General features: G+C 41.8%; 1 protein-coding gene across 1 annotated transcript in view; it reads right to left on the bottom strand.

Moving 5' to 3' along the window:
- myocd (myocardin) overlaps positions 1 to 18,049 on the bottom strand; it is a 475,084-nt gene that overhangs the window by 412,762 nt on the left and 44,273 nt on the right. The window contains exon 2 of the mRNA XM_052033032.1: positions 5,753 to 5,818. The gene's annotated coding sequence lies outside the window, so the exon portion shown is untranslated. The remainder of the gene's footprint in view (positions 1 to 5,752; positions 5,819 to 18,049) is intronic.

Here is an 18,049-nt window from a genome sequence, read left to right as displayed (position 1 = left end):
ACATTCTCCCTGGGCGAAGCCAAGTTGACGGCCCTGCATCTGGCCTCCATCACACTGTCGGACAACGAATTCACCAGAATCCTGGCGGACTTCCCATCTGTTCTGGCACCACAGTTCACGGCAGCCGTACCCAGACATGGGGTACAGCACCAACATTCCAACCAAGGGACCACCCCTCCATGCCTGCACACGACGTCTTCCCCCGGACAAGCTCCGCCTGGCGAAGGAGTTCAAGAGGATGGAGGAAATGGAGATCGTACGGAGGTCCGACAGCCCATGAGCCTCCCCCCTGCACATGGTGCCCAAAGCAGCCGGGGGCTGGAGACCCTGCGGCGACTACTGCAGGCTGAACGAGGCTCCAATCCCGGACCGCTACCCCGTGCCGCACATACAAGATTTCGCCACAAACTTGCACAGGGCAAGCGTCTTTTCCAAAGTGGACCTCGTCCAGGGATACCATTAGATCCCGGTACACCCAGAGGACATCACCAAGACAGTGCTCATCACCCCATTCAGCCTGTTCAAGTTCCTCCGAATGCCGTTTGGTCTGAAGAACGCTGCACAGCCGTTCAGCGGCTAATGGAGGCGGTAGGATGTGACCTGGACTTCGCGTTCATCTATCTGGACGACATCCTCATAGCCAGCAGGGATTGTCAGGAGCACCTGTCCCACCTGTGCCAGCTCTACTCCCGCCTGTGTGATTTTGGCCTCACGGTCAATCTGGCCAAATGCCAGTTCAGATTCAACACCATTGACTTCCTGGGCCACAGGATTACCAAAGACAGGGCAACACCCTTTCCCACCAAGGTAGACGCGATCTGCCACTTCGCTCGGCCTAACACCAAAGGCTTGCAGGAGTTTGTTGGTATGATCAACTTCTACCACCGTTTCCTCCCCTCAGCAGCCCGTGTCATGCGCCTTTTGTTCACCCTGATGTTGGGTAAAGGCAAGGACATTACATGGGATGAAGAGGCTATGGCCGCTTTCGTTCAAGCCAAGGAAGCCTTGGCAGGTGCTGCGATGCTGGTACACCCCAGGACGGACGTTCCAACCACCCTCACAGTGATGCATCCAACACGGCAGTCGGTGGGGTGTTGGAGCAACTCATCAAAGGGCATCGGCAACCCCTAGCGTTCTTCAGCAGGCATCTGCGGCAACCCGAACTCAAGTATAGTGTTTTCGACCGGGAGCCCTTGGCACTATATCTGGCAATCCGACACTTCAGGTACTTCTTACAGGGCAGGCCGTTCACCATGTTCACAGACCACAAACCGTTGACCTTCGCGTTCACGAAGGTGTCAGATCCCTGGTCGGCCCGCCAGCAGCAACATCTGTCCTACATCTCCGAGTACATGATGGACATCCAACATGTCTCGGGAAAGGACAACGTCGTGGCGGCCGCGGTGTCTATCCAGGCCCTGTCCCAGGGGTGGACTATGCGGCTCTGGCGGAGGCGCAGCAGGCCGATGACAAGATACCCAGCTACAGGACTGCAGTCTCGGGTTTGCAGCTACAAGACTTCCTAGTAGGCCCAGGTGGGAGGACCCTCTTGTGTGATGTAGCTACCGGCCAACCTTGCCCTATCATCCCAGCAGCCTGGCGGCGGCGTTTTCAACTCCATCCACAGCTTGGCGCACCCATCAGGACAACCGTTCAGATGGTCTCCAGCAGGTTCCTGTGGCACGGGCTTCACAAGCAGGTCAGTGAATGGGCCAAAACGTGCGCAGTGTCAAACAGCCAAGGTGCAGCGGCACACCAAAGCAGTTCGAGCCCACCTGCCGGAGGTTCGACCACATTCGTGTGGATATCGTGGGACCCCTGCCAGTGTTGCGAGGAGCGCGGTACCTCCTAACTATGGTAGACTGGTTCACGAGATGGCCAGAGGCGACCCCGCTCACTGATACCTCCGCCGCCTCCGACAGAGGCGCCCAGTTCACCTCCAGCCTGTGGTCACCTGTGGCCAGCCTGTTGGGAGCACGGCTACACAACACAACTGCATACCACCCACAGTCGAATGGACTGGTGGAGCGTTTCCACTGTCACTTGAAGTCGGCTCTCATGGCTTGCCTGAAGGGCCCTAACTGGGTAGACGAGCTGCCCTGGGTTCTGCTTGGAATCCGCACAACACCCAAAGAGGATTTGGGCACCTCGTCCGCTGAGCTGGTGTACGGCGCATCCCTGGTCGTCCCAGGGGGGAGTTCATACCAGCCCCAAGGGGGCAAGAGGAAGAACCCTCAGCAGTCCTGGACAGACTACGCGAGAAGCTCGGCAACCTGGCCCCCATACCGACTTCACGGCACGGACAGACCCCGATCTGCGTACCAAAGGGCCTGCAGAACTGTAAGTTTGTTTTTGTACTGAGGGGCGCACACCGGCCACTGCTACAGCTGCCGTACGAGGGGCGGTTCAAGGTACTCAAGAACAACAGGTCCACGTACGTTCTGGACATTGGGGGGGAAAGAGGAAGTTTTCACAGTGGACCGGCTCAAACTGGCCCATGTGGACTTGGCACAGCCGGTCGAGGTTCAGGCTCCGCAGCGCAGGGGCAGACAGCCTAGACAATGGCCAATACAGACTGCAGATGTTGGGGGGCATATCACCGGTTCTGGGGTGGGGGGGGGGGGGTTATGTGGCGACTCACCTTCGACGCAAGCGAACCAGTTCCGAGGTCAGCCCGCGCGTCGGCAGTCAGGCCAGCCACACAATGGCGCTGGGCCTCCTCCTCCAACAGCGAAGGGAGAAAGCCCACGCATGGGAAGGAGTTCGGTTGGCACACCTCTGACGTCATCGTCGAGCGCGGGAACTTAACTGTTTAAAAGCCAGCATGGCAAGGTTCAAATAAACCAGTCTCGAGTTCAACCCACCAACTACACGTCGTTATTCCTAGCTCAGTGCATTGCACTTCGCTACAGTCCTATCCTGTTCCTCATCATGATTAAATTGTCTTTTCACACCCAACACACCGAAAACAAGCCTGAGGTACAAAAGGGACAATTGGTGCATGTATACAAAATGAGCTAAGGGATAGAAAATAGAGAGCTGTGGCGCACGGCTATATTTTTGATGAGGTGGAATATACAGGGGACATACAGGAGTGTTCCTCTACATTCAGTGTTAGTGCCACTGCAGCTTTCGAAGCACATCAAGACTTTGATTTAAGAGTTCAGGGCACAGTTTCAAGATATACAAATGGCAGAACACATGGAAGTGAAGAAAACTGAGGTAGACAGCAGCAACAGTAATAGACACACTGCTGGTATGTGCAGGTACATGGCAAATGAAATTGAATGCAGGAAATCATGGACTGATATATTGTAATGGGAAACACAAGGAGACAATACATTTTAACATATTAACAACTTTAAGTAGATGCAAACCGAGCTGGATTAATGCCCAGATCCCATGGGAAAATGGTGGAGCTGCCCAAATGACTGCTCAGGCTGACATCTGGAGCTATGGTTGCCGACAGGCCCCTATGCTTGGTTCTATACAGCCGAAAAAGACTACGGAAACTGCGGCTGCAGACAGGGGACGGGTGGGGGGGAGGAAAGGGAAAGAGACTGGAGGACTCAGCTGTCCCACTGTCCATCCAGTCTCTGGCTTCCACCCAATATCAACCCAGTCCTGGGCTCCAGAGAGCAAAATGGATCATGTTGCTGCATGTCACCGGTGGCCACAAGTCTCTTGTTGTCTAACACTGGGGTATACTACACTGGGGTAGATTATTAGTCTGCACTGATCCCTTGCTGGGACAAACTGCAGTCTCAAACTCCTTTAAATGATGAAGTGCAGGACCCTTTGAATTACCATCCTTGCCACAGCATCCCCCTGGACACTACTCTCATCTGATGCAAGCAAGTGTGCATGAAGTACAATGTTCACTGAGGGTGGACACAGGAAATATGTTCAGTTTCCCAGCTTTGGGGAGTGAGAAATGTCTGTCCTCTGAGAGGAAGGTCTGAAAAAGCTGGCTTTTTCCCCAAAAGAGTCATTTAGCTTTTCTATACATCATTTTTTTCTGAATGGTCCAGAGCATTACCTTTTGAATTTGCCTCTGAATGCATGAGAATACACTTTGAGGACTGCAATGCTTTCAAAGAAAAGACAAGCTACCAGAATAGGTAACTTACACTTCCTGTATTATGTTTTCTTTTTTTTCTTTCAGATCATTTCACACAACGTCAACACTTACAGGGGACAGTTTGACCCATTGAGTAAGGATCGCACTCCAGAACTTCTGTTGTACAGTGGTTTTTGTTATGGTCCTGCCCACAATAGTGTGCAGGGGAACCTCCAAATCCAGCAGTGCAGCATTTAGCACTGCTGCCTACAGCTCCCGGAGTCTGGTTCATTCCTGACCTCAAGTGTGACTGCATCAATATTCCCTGGGTGCTCCAGTTCCTTCTCAAACCCCAACAACATACTGATAGGTGAATTGGAGGCTGGTATAATTTACTCCCAGCATAGATGGTTAGCAGGAGGGAATTGATTTCAGAGAAGGAAAATGAGTACAGGAATGAGACTGAGGGGAATACTGAAAGCCAGCATAAACTCAAATGGGTCAAATGGCCTCCTTCTGTGTTGTCAGAAATATAGGAATCTCTTACCAAGGATCCCAACAAATCTTAATTTGCCACTGAGTGCGAGGATAGAGACCTTAGCATGTTATTTATAAAGGGAAGTTAACAACACAATTAAGAAATCATGTGTGTCCTAGGCTTCAAAGTTTTGCAAAACCTATACAAAATATTAATTCAGCTGGAGTATAGAGTCCAATTCTGCACAGTGTACTCTTGGGTATAAAAGAGAATGAGTCCAAGGAAATGAGATTACAGTCAATGACCCAATTGGAGAAACTGCGACTGTTCTCTTTTTGAGCCGAGAGAGTTAAGCAGGAATTAAGCAGAGATGTTAAAATCTAGAAAGGTTTTAAGTAAAAAGTGAAAACATTTCCAATTGTTGAAGGGCCAATAACCAAGAGGGCACAAATTTAAGGCAAAGCATGGGAGAAATAAAGGTTTTCCACAATGAGTGATTAAGAATTCAAATACACTGCCTGATAGGGTGACGGATGTAGATTACATAATGAATTGGAAATATTTGAAGGGGGAAAAAATTGCAGGGTTACATGGAAAAAGGTGGAGGCGTGAGGCTGTATGGATTGCTCTTTGAAAAAGTTGGCGCAGGCACAATCAGCTAATTAGACTGCTGCTATACTGTGTTATCACTTGAAATGGTTCTAAAAGGTGCCCATAGATCTTCTGATGAAGTAAGCTGGGAAAAATATAACAGTGATTATGTGAAAAATACATCAGGATTCTGTTCAGCCACTACACCAAATGGAGAGATTACATCAAAACTAACAAAATGAAGTTCAAATTTTCAGACAAACGAGATATCCCCTTCCAAATATAACAGTCTGGAAAATATAGTTAATCATGCACAGCTATTTTGTGTCATAAATAACAAATATGTGTACAAAATAGTTTGTTCCCACACTTGTTCCGTGTAGCTCTGATTTCATTGGCAATAGAGGTCCAGTTCACTGATGCATGAAAATGGCATTAATTTGCTACCTTTCACTGAATTGCCAACTACTGCAAGTGTGACACGGTTAACTACATCTAGTTAGCCTGACATGGTAGCGATGTTGGCTAACGACACAATTGTTTAATTTGTGCCTTTATATAATTAGTGCAGCGCTGCATACACTTACATGAAAATGGTTACAACTTGGAATCATTCATCTTACCAGAATTAGCCTTTACAGACAGGTTTCGAACCAAAGCTTCTGCAATCTGTACGTTTGCCCAGGTGACTGGAAAACATTTGAAGCATAACATCAAGTTTAACATTCCAAAATTGTTTTCCTTTTCCAAAATAATCCATTGATATTTTCACCAACCTATCTTAGAAATAAAACACAACAGCATGTTCTCAGAAATTAAACATAAATTTGTTTTTCTTCATTTCTGAAGTTCATTTTTTCCAGAGTTAACTCGTTGACAGCAAAAGTAGCTGTAATGTTCGTGACTATTTCAAGAACAGGCATAGTTCTACATATTCCACTTTATAGCAAAGGCACAGACAAACACTTCACTTTACTCTACATACTGAGGTATTTGATTGTTTTTGTGTAGTGCTGCTGTGCAAACACAAAAAGGTCAATACTTAAGTGGAGCGGTCAAATATTTGGGGATTAGTGTGAAACCAATAGGCCACACAGATTAGATCTTTTCACTGTGCAGACAAAGATTTGAAAAGGGAAATGAATACATAACTGGTAGAAATCTATTCTATTGCATTTCATACTGATTTGTAAGGAAGTTTTTAAACAGTGTACACTATATTATTTATAGCATGCATTGCAGAACACCACTGTTAACTCTGCCTCAGCATTATTCCTCATAGAAAAACGTTTCAGAACAGCACCATTCATAAGAAGTTCTAAAACAGAATTTAAAAAGCAAAAAATAACTTATACTTTGAAGCATCAAAGAAAAAAAATTTAATTAATGTGTATACTAGAGCATATGCATTTAAGGTGAGGAGGGAAAGTTTAAAGGACATGTGCTGGGCAAGATTTTTTTTTAAAAAAGACAGAGTGGCAGGTAGCTGGAACGAGCTGCCAGGGTAGTGGTGGACACAAACACAATAGTGGTGTTTAAGAGGCTTTTAGATAGACTCATGAATATGCAGAGAATGGAGGGATATGGATCACATGCAGGCAGAAGAGATTTAGTTTAATTTGGCATAGTGTTCGGCACAGACAGCGTGGACTGAAGGGCCTGTTCCTGTGCTGTACCGTTCTATGTTCTAATGTCAGTTAAGTACACTGGTGCTACCCAGTGATAGTATAGGAGCTCAGAAATTCACATGCACACATTTTTAATGTGAAATTTGCATTAGCCTGGCATACTAATGCTGTCGTACAGCACATTAGTTGCACTTTCAGCAGAAAATGAAGCTTCTGGAGAGAAATCTTAACCCATTGTTATCAAACTTCAAAGAAACCAGGTGCCCATTGAGAAGGGTTCAGGAACAGGATGTCAGTTAAACATTTTGTAATGTTAATGCCCTAAACACATCACTTCCCAGCCACACTTTACAATGGCCAGCACAGTGTCAGACAATTCATGTGGATTCATTACACTGAGCTCATCTCTTTTTTAAAAAATAACTAACGACTTGTGAGCTGCATGCTGTGATCACTGACCCATTACTCAGTCAGCAGCTCACAGTGGCTCGGGGCCACTGACCACACTGCAGTCCATCAGCATAGGTCATTGCTTGAGGAGAGACTCTCCATTTATCCTGGAGAAAGCAGTGCCACCCTTCCATGAGTATTCCCTTGCATCCTCGGCAGATATTTCTGGGGCAGCCAACAGGGAGAGAATTCACAAACCCTCAACTTGGAGGGCACGGCATGGCTGCTGGGAGTTCTGGCAAGAAGTGTTGAGGTCTTGTCTGAGTGTATAAATTCACATGCTAAATATTGTAGCACTACTTTTCACATTTCTGGGTCAATTTTGCAAATTTTTAGCTTCTGCAAAGTATTAGTGTTACATGCACCACATGCTTAATGCACCAAAGAGTAAACTCCCAGTTTCAGGCAAAAAAGTCTATAGATGTAAGCAAGCTAGCAAGTTAGCTTCACACAATGACTGCATCCTTATGTGGATAATTATAAAATTTGAGAAATACAGCATTTTGACTGTAAAATTGTTTCATGGGCCGTCAATGAGTATGTGCACACTTCTAGTGAAAGTCACACCAGCCTCTTTAATGCCCACTGGAAGCATGCAGAGTAGGCAGATGGCAAATGCTAATCAGCATGCAAAACAACACAACATCAACACAGCCAAAATGGAGTTCAATGCTCCAGCCAGCACCCTCTCATACTCAGAGCACTGGAAAAGATTACCAGTGCTATTTATTGAGATTGATGACTTGGAGCTTAGATACTGATTGAATTCTTCTATCCGTTGCGATAATCCTTATGGGTTCAGTGCACACTAGAGTTCTTTAACTTTGCTAAAGACTGCAGAGTGTGGAATGCCAAGACATGAATTGACTTGCCAAAGACTTCTACACAAACTACTTTTTCTCAGACACGATTATGTCAGTAGCCATTTCTACTAGAGTGTAAATGACTTAGAGAATGAACAAGGCCCTTATAGAACAGGATAGGATCCTTGAACAGTAAAGATGAGGGAGTCGGAAAAATTCCAGTGGGCATCCATATCCACCTACACTTTCAGTAAGCAATTCTTCTATCTAAACTTCGGTGAGAAAGAGTTTAAATAAGGGCACCTTCAAGGAAATCTGCCTCCTATTGCCTCCACAAGAGCAACCTCACCACAGGGCAGAGACCACATTGTAAATAGCTGTTCAGATAACTCTGAATTTTTTATGTTAGGATCTTTCCTGGCTGGAGGAAATATTTGGAAAAGCTTGCAGTCTGCATCCACTGGTGCATAACAGAGTTGTCTATATTCAGGTGGTAACTAACTACATCTTGTTCTCTGAGAGCAGCAAGCAGTGCAAGCACTCAATGGTGGGGGATGTTGTGTGTGCTCTGCATGTCAACTCAAGGGTATACTACATCAGAAAGGTATTCCTGTCCTTCATTACCCAGCTGGTATGGGACCATATGCAGCATATTATACAGAATAGCAGCCAGTGTCCTTGCAACAGACAAAAGACCTTCATTTTGTCCCAGTCTAGTGTGTCATCTGCTTCAGAGCCATTACAGCAAAGGCTACCTATTGAGAACATGGACCTTAACTTTGTTGAATAAACATAAGCAAAATGTATTTCAACAAGTGCCATGTCACGTAATAACGCAGACTACTGACAGTTTCAAACAACAACTCTGCTGCCTGGTCCAATCTGAACGAGCTGGCAGTACTCAGCAGATTAGATCTCAAGATTTGTGGTGGCCTGTTTTATGTAGCACAAATGCTACCATTGTGAAGCCCAGGTCCATGCCACCAGATACGTGGTTAGCTACTGCAAAGCTCGAGGAAGTAGAAGCAGATCTAGAGGAATGGGAGTAAGTGTCAACCTGGTGAATCCCTTTCTAGTGTGGCAAAGCAAGAATAACTCATCCATGTGTGCTGTCAAAATAAAAACACAATTCCAATTCTCCATTCAGCAACTTCTAAGCTGAGAACCATTATGTTTTATATTGTCCCCAATTGGATGCTCTAAAGTCAATACAAGATAAGTATTGTATAATTCCAAATATGCAAATACCAATTAAATAAGCTGTTTGCATTCCCTTAGTCCTTGGCACACATGGCCTTGCCCCACCTCCTGCTCTTCCAGAAGTCTAACCCAGTTCCCGCAACTGAGTTCCAGTGCAGGAGAGCAACGTTCTTGATGGAGGAAGCACAAGTTTCTCCCAACTTGCATCTCCTCCACCAAAGCTTCCCGTCAGAAAAATGTGAAGCCTCTTCTCAAATGTCAGAATCCAAAATAGCCACCAACACCTCCTTGGTCACAGTGAACAATCACTATGAAGTACCAGCATGCTGATAGTGCGAGATAATGTTTTAGTGGTGCTAGCCCCTAGTGACATTGGGGCTCCTTGCCAAGGTAATATATCATACACACAGCAATAAGCAGGCCACATGAAGATGCCATGCTGTTTGCATTGAATGAAATGAGTGCAAGTTAACCTTGCATCATTTTTCAGGGCTATCCAATTTTATCCCCTTTGGCTTTGAAGCTTAGGTTATGACAGAATATAGAACCTTAGAATATATAGCTCAGGTTAGTTGTTTGCTGAGAATTTTCCATTGGCATTGCAAATTTCACATAAGAGTCTGTTAGTCAAATTAGACCCTGAACATGAAATAAATATACAATTAGAAAGAGGTTTTAATAGATTAAGTGGGTGGGAAGAAGTTGGCAGCTGAATTTCAGCACAAGTTTTGAGCCGTCCTTCTTGAACCATGATGGGATAGTTTGCATGGAATAGGCCAAGAACAATGGAGATTGAAAGAAAGTCAGATGTTCGTTACATGAATCATTGAAATGCTGTAATCTTCCACAAAGCGATTCAAATGTTAGCTTTTATAAATATTGGCTAAATAATAAATGGAAAGTAGTTTTGTACATGATTCCTGCATTAACCTTGCTAAGTGCTATAAGAACTTTGTACTGTACGTTTCAATGAGATCATATCTTGCTCTTTCCAGCTCTCGACAGGATAGGTCCAGTATGATTAATCTCCCATCCCACGAATCAACCTCATAACTTTTCACCAGTTTTTGTACACCCTCTACCATAAATCTCTCCCTCAAGTAGGCTCATAATTGTACACAGTATTCCAGATACAGTTTCATGCTGGGCCTACATAATTGCATTAAGACATCCAAACTTTTGTATCCAAATCTTCCTATAAAAAATGGCCAATACATCATATACCTTCCTAATTACTTGCTGTACGTTCACAGCAATTTTCAGCAACTCACATACAAGGTCATCCAGGTCCCTCTGGACACAGACACCTTTCAATATTTTATCACTTAAGTATTGGTATTTCTATTTTTTTCTACTAATATGGATGATCTCACAATTTTCCACATGATATTCCATCTGCCAGGTTCTTGCCCATTCACTTAGCCTGAAGGCACACTGCATCTTCCTCATAGTCAACGTTGCCACCCAGCTTTGAATCATCAGCAAATTAGACAAACTAGGTCACTCTATTAACCTGGATTGTGAACATCTGGAGTCCCAGAACCAATCACCATGGCAACCCAGCAAAAATGCAAGAGCTGTTGGTTTTGCTCTTCTTTTAAACCCCAGAATGATGCATTTTGCATTCATTTTTTTAAAACCTAAAATCACACCCTTTGCATTTATTTTTTAATGATTTTCTAAGGACTGAATGTCAATATTAATCGGGCATTATGTGGATAACAGCCATTAATACAAACAAGAATCCATCTTCAAATAAAGCCCGTTTGCAAATGTAATATCTATCTATACTTTAAGGACATTGAAACCAGCTGTTGGGCATGTGACATTCTGGTTTTCTACTATTGTAAATTATGCAGGGACAAATAATAGATGAACGTTTACGTTCATCAGACCCACATTGAAATTCCCAATATGAATTCGTGGCCATCCTGTCAATTAATGGATAGTTAAAGACATATTCCTGTCAATGTTCTGGGTGTTTGTAGGTCTGTCCCTCAATACAGTGATCAAAGAAATATGTTTTTAATGTCTGGGGTTTTGTGCTCAGAAGTCTTCAAACTGCGCCACAGATATTTGAATATTCTAAGATGTCTTGTCGGTTGAGATGTAATTCCATTGTAAATATGTAATTCTACTAAGTTACTTACCTACACCCAATATGTCAGAGTAAACTATGTACAGCGTGTCCCGACGTTACCGCAGTTTGGGTTACGAAAATGTGCCCTAATGAAACTCAAAAAAAATTACACTACCAAAAAAATGGAGATACAGAATAAAAATTGGGTCCTACAGAGTTTATGTGAGGGAACAAGCCTAAATAAACACAAAAAGCCAAAGAAATATCATGTTTTGTCAATTTTTGTCAAGGCTTCATGTTACAGAAAATTGCAATATGGATGGCTTTCTAGGAACACAACTCCTCTGTAATGTGGATTGCACTGTAATTATGACTATTCAAACTGTATTTAATCACCTGTTATCTGTGTTTAAAAAGTATAAAACCTTAATGTACTTTGAGTACACAAGATTCTCCAGAAATTCTCCAAGAGAGATCCTTCCAGAACACCTGCTTGTCATGCTAAGACCTTTTATGTCTACAGTTAGAGTCTCCATGTGGTTCATTCAAAATCACAATAAATCTTGTAACCTGTGTGCAAGTCTAATCTTCCTACCTACGGAAGCATAGATTTATAATGGAAGGTGTACTTCCTGAAAAGCAAAGGACGGTTCTAAAAACAAAATGAGCAGAAATGCACAAGCACTGGATGTAAAATTCTCTGCCCTCAGATACATAGCAGATCTACAGCTCATCTATCACTGCCCTGAACCCAAGGACATGATACTAGCAGCATCTAACAATATTAGATGATTCCTTATTTGAATAGATGCTTCTGCAAGCACTGTGTCAATAACATATTCAATAGCTGCAACAAAAATAAACGTTTGAAATATTGGGATTCCGTGCATGCAACGGAATTACATTTGGACTACATATTTACTTAGTCTTTTCTACAATTACTAATCTACCACTGTACAAGAAACAACTGCACTCCTAAAACTTGAAACAAGGAAGACAGTTGGTTTTAAAGCACAAAAGTTTGTATCATATTTTTCCCTTGCACTCACATTGCTCTTCTATAATTCCAGTCTAACTTTGTAAAATTTATAAAGTCCTGGATACAATTGCTCAACAAGTTCCTTGCATTAATTTTGAACTATTTATCTGCTACCTCTTACACATATTTGTCATGTGGGTGGGATGCAAGAAAATTACTGGAAGTGTTTCTGGTGTCAGTAATGTAAAGCATCTGGGAGCCCTCAGCACTGCTATCCAGATCTGATTGATAATACTGCTCAAGTGGAGGCTATTTCTATTAACATTTCAAACAAGTCCTATAAATCAGCATGGTTAAATCACCCACCCACAAGTTACCAGAAGCCACAAGTTACCAAAATTACCACTGTCATAGTGCATCTACTGAATTGTAGGTATATAAACAATTTAAATGTTAATTATGTAATAACTCATGGTGATATGGTGAACTCATCTGTTTCCTCAATTGGGATCATTATTTAACCCTTTCAAAAGCATTACATTTAGGATGGGCACAGAGCCAGAGATCAAACTCATCTATTGTCAATAAGAGTATACTTTTAAGGGAGAAAATTTGTTTAGGATTATAAGCCAGTATTTTGTGGATTTGGAAGAACACTTTTTTTTATTTTACGCACAGAGTAGTAGGTGCCTGGGACAGGCTGCCAGGGGTAGTGGTGGAAGCAGGTATGATAGTGGTGTTTAAGAGGCTGTTAGACACATGAATATGCAGGGAATTGAGGGATACTCACCATGTACAGACAGAAAAGATTTAGTTTAATTTTCACATTGTGTTCAGCGCAGACATTGTGGGTTGAAGGGCCCGTTCCTGTGCTGTACTGTTCTGTGTTTTTTAACACCTCAAAGTTGGGGAGGAGTGGCATTTTACTATTGTGTCAAGTTACGTGCTAGATGGATTTTGTCTCAGCAGATGTGGTCACTTCAAGCAATAGTTAGAGTTCCATTTCTATGACAATAATACTGTGATAAAATCTAATACAAATGTTGTATAAAACAATGTTTCAATAGGTTCTTCACATCTTACACCATTGCCATACAACAGTTCTATTCTGTAGGGATTTAATGGGTTACCCGAATCCGACAAATCAGTTGTACGTTCTTGTCAAATTGCAAATCGGTTTGAGAGCCTAGGCTTCCCAGGATTCTAGCATATATTTAGCATATTTTCAGATTTAGTAAACACAAAATTCAGAACACCTTTCTGGCAATATTGCAATTATTCCACTTCCGATTCATACAATATGTTTCAATGGGGCTTATATGACTATATTGCTATTTAGAGACAATGTGTACAAAGGTCACTGTAAATCTGAGATCGGATTTCTCGTTTGAGGTAATGTAATGTTAGTATTTGTAAATATATGAATTGATGCACAGCTGGTTTCCACTATGGCTATATTTCAAGTCAACACAGAAATAAGTATAAAAAGAAATAATTTCCAAATCACAGTAGAAATTTATCGCAGAGTTAAAGGCAGAGAGTATATAGAGGCAATAATATGCAGCTGATTTCCAGAATGCTCACTTTTGACAGATATCAAGAATCTTTCACTAGAAAATGTGACAGTCTGGTAACTCAATACATATGTTTCAGTATATCAGGACTCTAAGACAATGTTTACAAGTTCAATCGGCAAGGAAGATTCCGTGGTTAACTATAAGGATTAATGATTATATGAAATGTAAACAAGAAAAGCATATTATTGCACAAAGATAGATGGAAGGTCAAAAGATTGGACAGAATACAAAAATAAAGCAAAAAAGTAATACTGAAGGAAAAATTGAAGTAAAACATAAAGCTAATCAAAAATGTAACAAAACAATTGTACATGTTTCCAGATATATTTAAAACAGTTAATGAAGTCACACTGGGGAATCAATGATGGGAAATAAGGAGACGGCAATAGAATTGAACAAATACTGTATTTTGCATTAGTCTTCACTATAGAGGATGCAAGTAACAGTACAGAATCACTGCAAGCCTGGAATTGTATGGAAGGGACAACTCAGAAAAATTACAAATCACCAGAGAAATTGTCCTAAGCAAAATATTGGAATCATGGGATGACAAGTTTCCAGATTTTCATGGACTAATGTGTTAAGAGAACAAGCTAATAAGATAGTTGATGAGGCGACTTTAATTTTCAAATAAACTCTAGATTCAGGGAGGTTCCTTTAAAATGAAAACGAGCAAAAATAAAGCAGGCATAAAGTAGGAAACTGCAGGCCAGCTGGTTTAACATCTGCCACTGGGAAAGTTTTAGAAGAAAATTAAAGACTTTACAGCAGGGCAATTAGAAAAATTCAAGGTAATCAGGAAAAATCAATATGGTTTTAAAAATAAGAAACAATAAAGTTGTTTGAAGAAGTAATGTATCGTGGAAAAAGCTGAATGTGCAGATGTACTGTGCTTAAATTCCCAGAAGGCATTGATAAGGTGTTACATCAGAGATTATTGCAGAAAATAAAGTTCATGCTGTAGGACATGACATACTGCCATGGATAGAAATTGGCTAGCTAACAGACAGCAGGGTACATATAAATGGGTCATCTTCTGGTTGACAAGGTATGATGAGTAGCGTGTTACAGGACTTGATACTGAAGCCTCAACTTCTTAGAACATATAAATGACTTGGATTTGATCAGCAAGGTATGACTATTGAACTTAATGATGACACCAAGATAGGTTGAAAATTAATTTTTGAAATGAACGTAATGAGGTTACAAGAAAGATAAGGATAGAATGCAGGTAGAGCAAGTAATAGGAAAGCTAATAGAATGTTATTGTTTACTTTGAGGAAAGTTAAATACAAAAGTAGGAAGGTTATGCTCTAGTTTTACAGGGCATTGATGAGACCACATCTGGAGTGCTTTATGTTATTGGTCTCTTTCTTTAAGCAAGGATGTTAATGTATTGGAGCAGTTTAGAGAAAACGTACTAGTCTGATAATGTGGCAGGTTGTCTTTTGAGAAAATATTGGACAGGCTAGTCTCAAACCTTCTGGGGTTGAGAAGGTTAATTGAAACAAATGAGATCCTGAGGCATCTTGATTAGGCAGATTTAGAGAGGATATTTCCTTTTGTAGGAGAATTCAGAACTAAGGATCACTGTTTCAAAATAAGGAGTTGTCCATTTATGACAGATGAGGCAAATATTTTTCTCAGCCTGGTTCTGTTGCCACTGCTCCCTTTAAACTTAGTGGGTTCACTGGAATGTGATGGTGTAAAATGTGGAGAAAATGGGAATTAATAGTGTGGTGGAGTATTAACAAAATAACTTCTAACACCCTGAAAATCTTCTAGTGCAACACCTTCAAAGTCCCAAGCGTCCACAATGTTACTGTATTAAGTACAGTTTTGATCATGTTACCAAAGGATGGATATACTTGCCTCAGAGGCAATATTCACTACATTTGATTCCTGGAAGGAGATGACAGTCCTGTGAAGAAAGGTTGAGCAAAATGGGCCCCTCTCCTTCCGTTTGGAAGGATGAAAACACCTCATTGGCTTCCACAGCCCTCAAGTAAAGAATTCCAAATATTACAACACCCTGGGTAAGGAAATTTCCATTCTTCTCAAAGCTAAACAGACTATAATAATAGTCTATAACTATACTCACTAATTCTAGATTATCTAGCCCAAGGAAATTATTTCTGCATCTAGCCTGTCAATCCATTGCAAAATCTGTGTCTCAATTGGACTCTCATTCTTCTGAACTCCAGTGAATGTAGGCTGATCCTCCTCAATCTCTTCTGACAAGCAATCCCCTCATTCCATGAATCATTCTGGTGAGGCGAAGCTGCACTGACACCAAGACACGTGCTTTGTTAGGTAGGGAGATCAAAACTGCCATGTACTAGAGATGTGATCTCACCGAAGCCCTGTGCAACTGTAGCAAGGCTTTGCAGTACAATATCATGCAATAAAACACAACAGTCTACTTTGACCCCTAACTGCTTACTGCATGTTTAATTTCTACATTTAATAGACCAAGATCCCTCAGCATAGCAACATTTAGCTTTTCACTATCAATAGAATATTTCTATTCTTCCTATCAAAATGAATAACCTCATATTTTCCAGTATTATACTCCATCTACCATCTTCTTTCCCACTCACAACCTGCCTCCACCCTTTTGGAGATTTTTTGCTTTCTCCTCATACCATCTTGCTTGGCACAATCAGTAAACCTCAACAGACTACATTTTACTTTTTACAGAGGTCACTAATAGCAACGGAAAACAGCTGAAGGTCTCCTATCAATGCAGAGACACCCCACCAGGAACAGAGTGCCAAACTGAAGATTAGTTATATTTGCTAATATATTACCACACTGATCTAATGAGCACTTATTTTATGTAACAGTGCATTCTAATACTTTTTACTTTAAAACTAATACAATAGTTCTTTAAAAAAATACAACTTTATCAAAATGCTGCTTTAAGGTAGTGCGAATCAAAACCAACAAAAATCCTTCTACTCGCCAGAAGACACTGGTTAAAATAATAACATTTGGGAGAAAAACAAAGTGCAACTTCTTGCATTTATTGATATTAAGCATTGACTACTACAATTAGTTCTGCAAAGAAATCCAGCGAACAAGATGCGACAGATGTCTGCCTTGCACCTTTCAATGTCATGGATAATTCATTTGAAAAGATACTGTCCAGAAAAATTGGAGATAGATGACAGCATCTAGGACAGGATTTAACTGAATAATACAGGAACTATTTTTCCAAAAATAGACTTTATTCATAACAAAAAATATATACCAAGAAACAGTGCATAAAACTTTAACATTCATGGTTGTTACAGTCAGTAGTGTAAACTTTTTTAAAAAAAACACAAACCAACATAGCACCATTGCCACTCATGTGGCTCCCTGAGGTGATACCCCTTTCACTGTTTGAGGGGCTTTCCCATCCTGCCCCTCCATGTGCAGTGGCAGAAGAAACCTTTACAATGGTCCTTCCCCACAGAGCCTAAGCATTGGCTGCACAGAGCTTGAGGAACAGGAATTGGAGTTAACTCAAGTTCAATTTGAACCAGTGAAATCCCACCACAATTCAAATGTTCACACATCCTTACTTGCATCACACATCTCTTTTGTGGTGTGCCACAAAACAAATAAGAAGCTACCTACACTGCATAAAAGTGTCAACAGCTAAATGCAATGCACAGGGAGTATGTCACACCCACTGTTGCAATTTCTGTAAATCAATTTTTCATTGTGATTTTCTGCTTTCAAATGCAATCATTTTTAAAATCAAATGGATTTTTGATGAGCCAAAGTCAGTTCCTGCTCAAAATTATTTCCAGGTGTGGAGTGGTACAGACTGGGTCTACATCCAGTCCAGCTCAGTGCCTGCCAATTTTAAGTTTCCTCTGAAAAATGAATTTAGCCAATCACAACCCATCTGGCAGTGAGTAGGAGGCCGAACGTTAAAACTTTCCCTAATTTGCACCAATTGTAATTTCACTCAGAGGCCAGAGGAGTTGCTAAACACAAATGAATCACAATGGTGCAGTTGGATTATTGGGTTAGCCCAGAGGATCTCCACATGAAATCACAATTCTCCAGTCCGTGATATGATACTATGTGCCCAAAGCAAGTGTGCTGCACAATATTTCAAAATTGATATCTCCTTGCCGTTAGAACCAGAAGCAGTCACAGAAATAAAATCATGCAGGCACAGATGTCAGCAAGTTATTAGGCTGGACT

The sequence above is a fragment of the Pristis pectinata genome, chromosome 18 (assembly GCF_009764475.1).
Source record: "Pristis pectinata isolate sPriPec2 chromosome 18, sPriPec2.1.pri, whole genome shotgun sequence".
In the NCBI taxonomy this organism is placed as follows: domain Eukaryota; kingdom Metazoa; phylum Chordata; class Chondrichthyes; order Rhinopristiformes; family Pristidae; genus Pristis; species Pristis pectinata.
The sequence above is the reverse complement of the archived record's forward strand: the minus strand, read 5'-3'. Positions and strand labels throughout refer to the sequence as shown.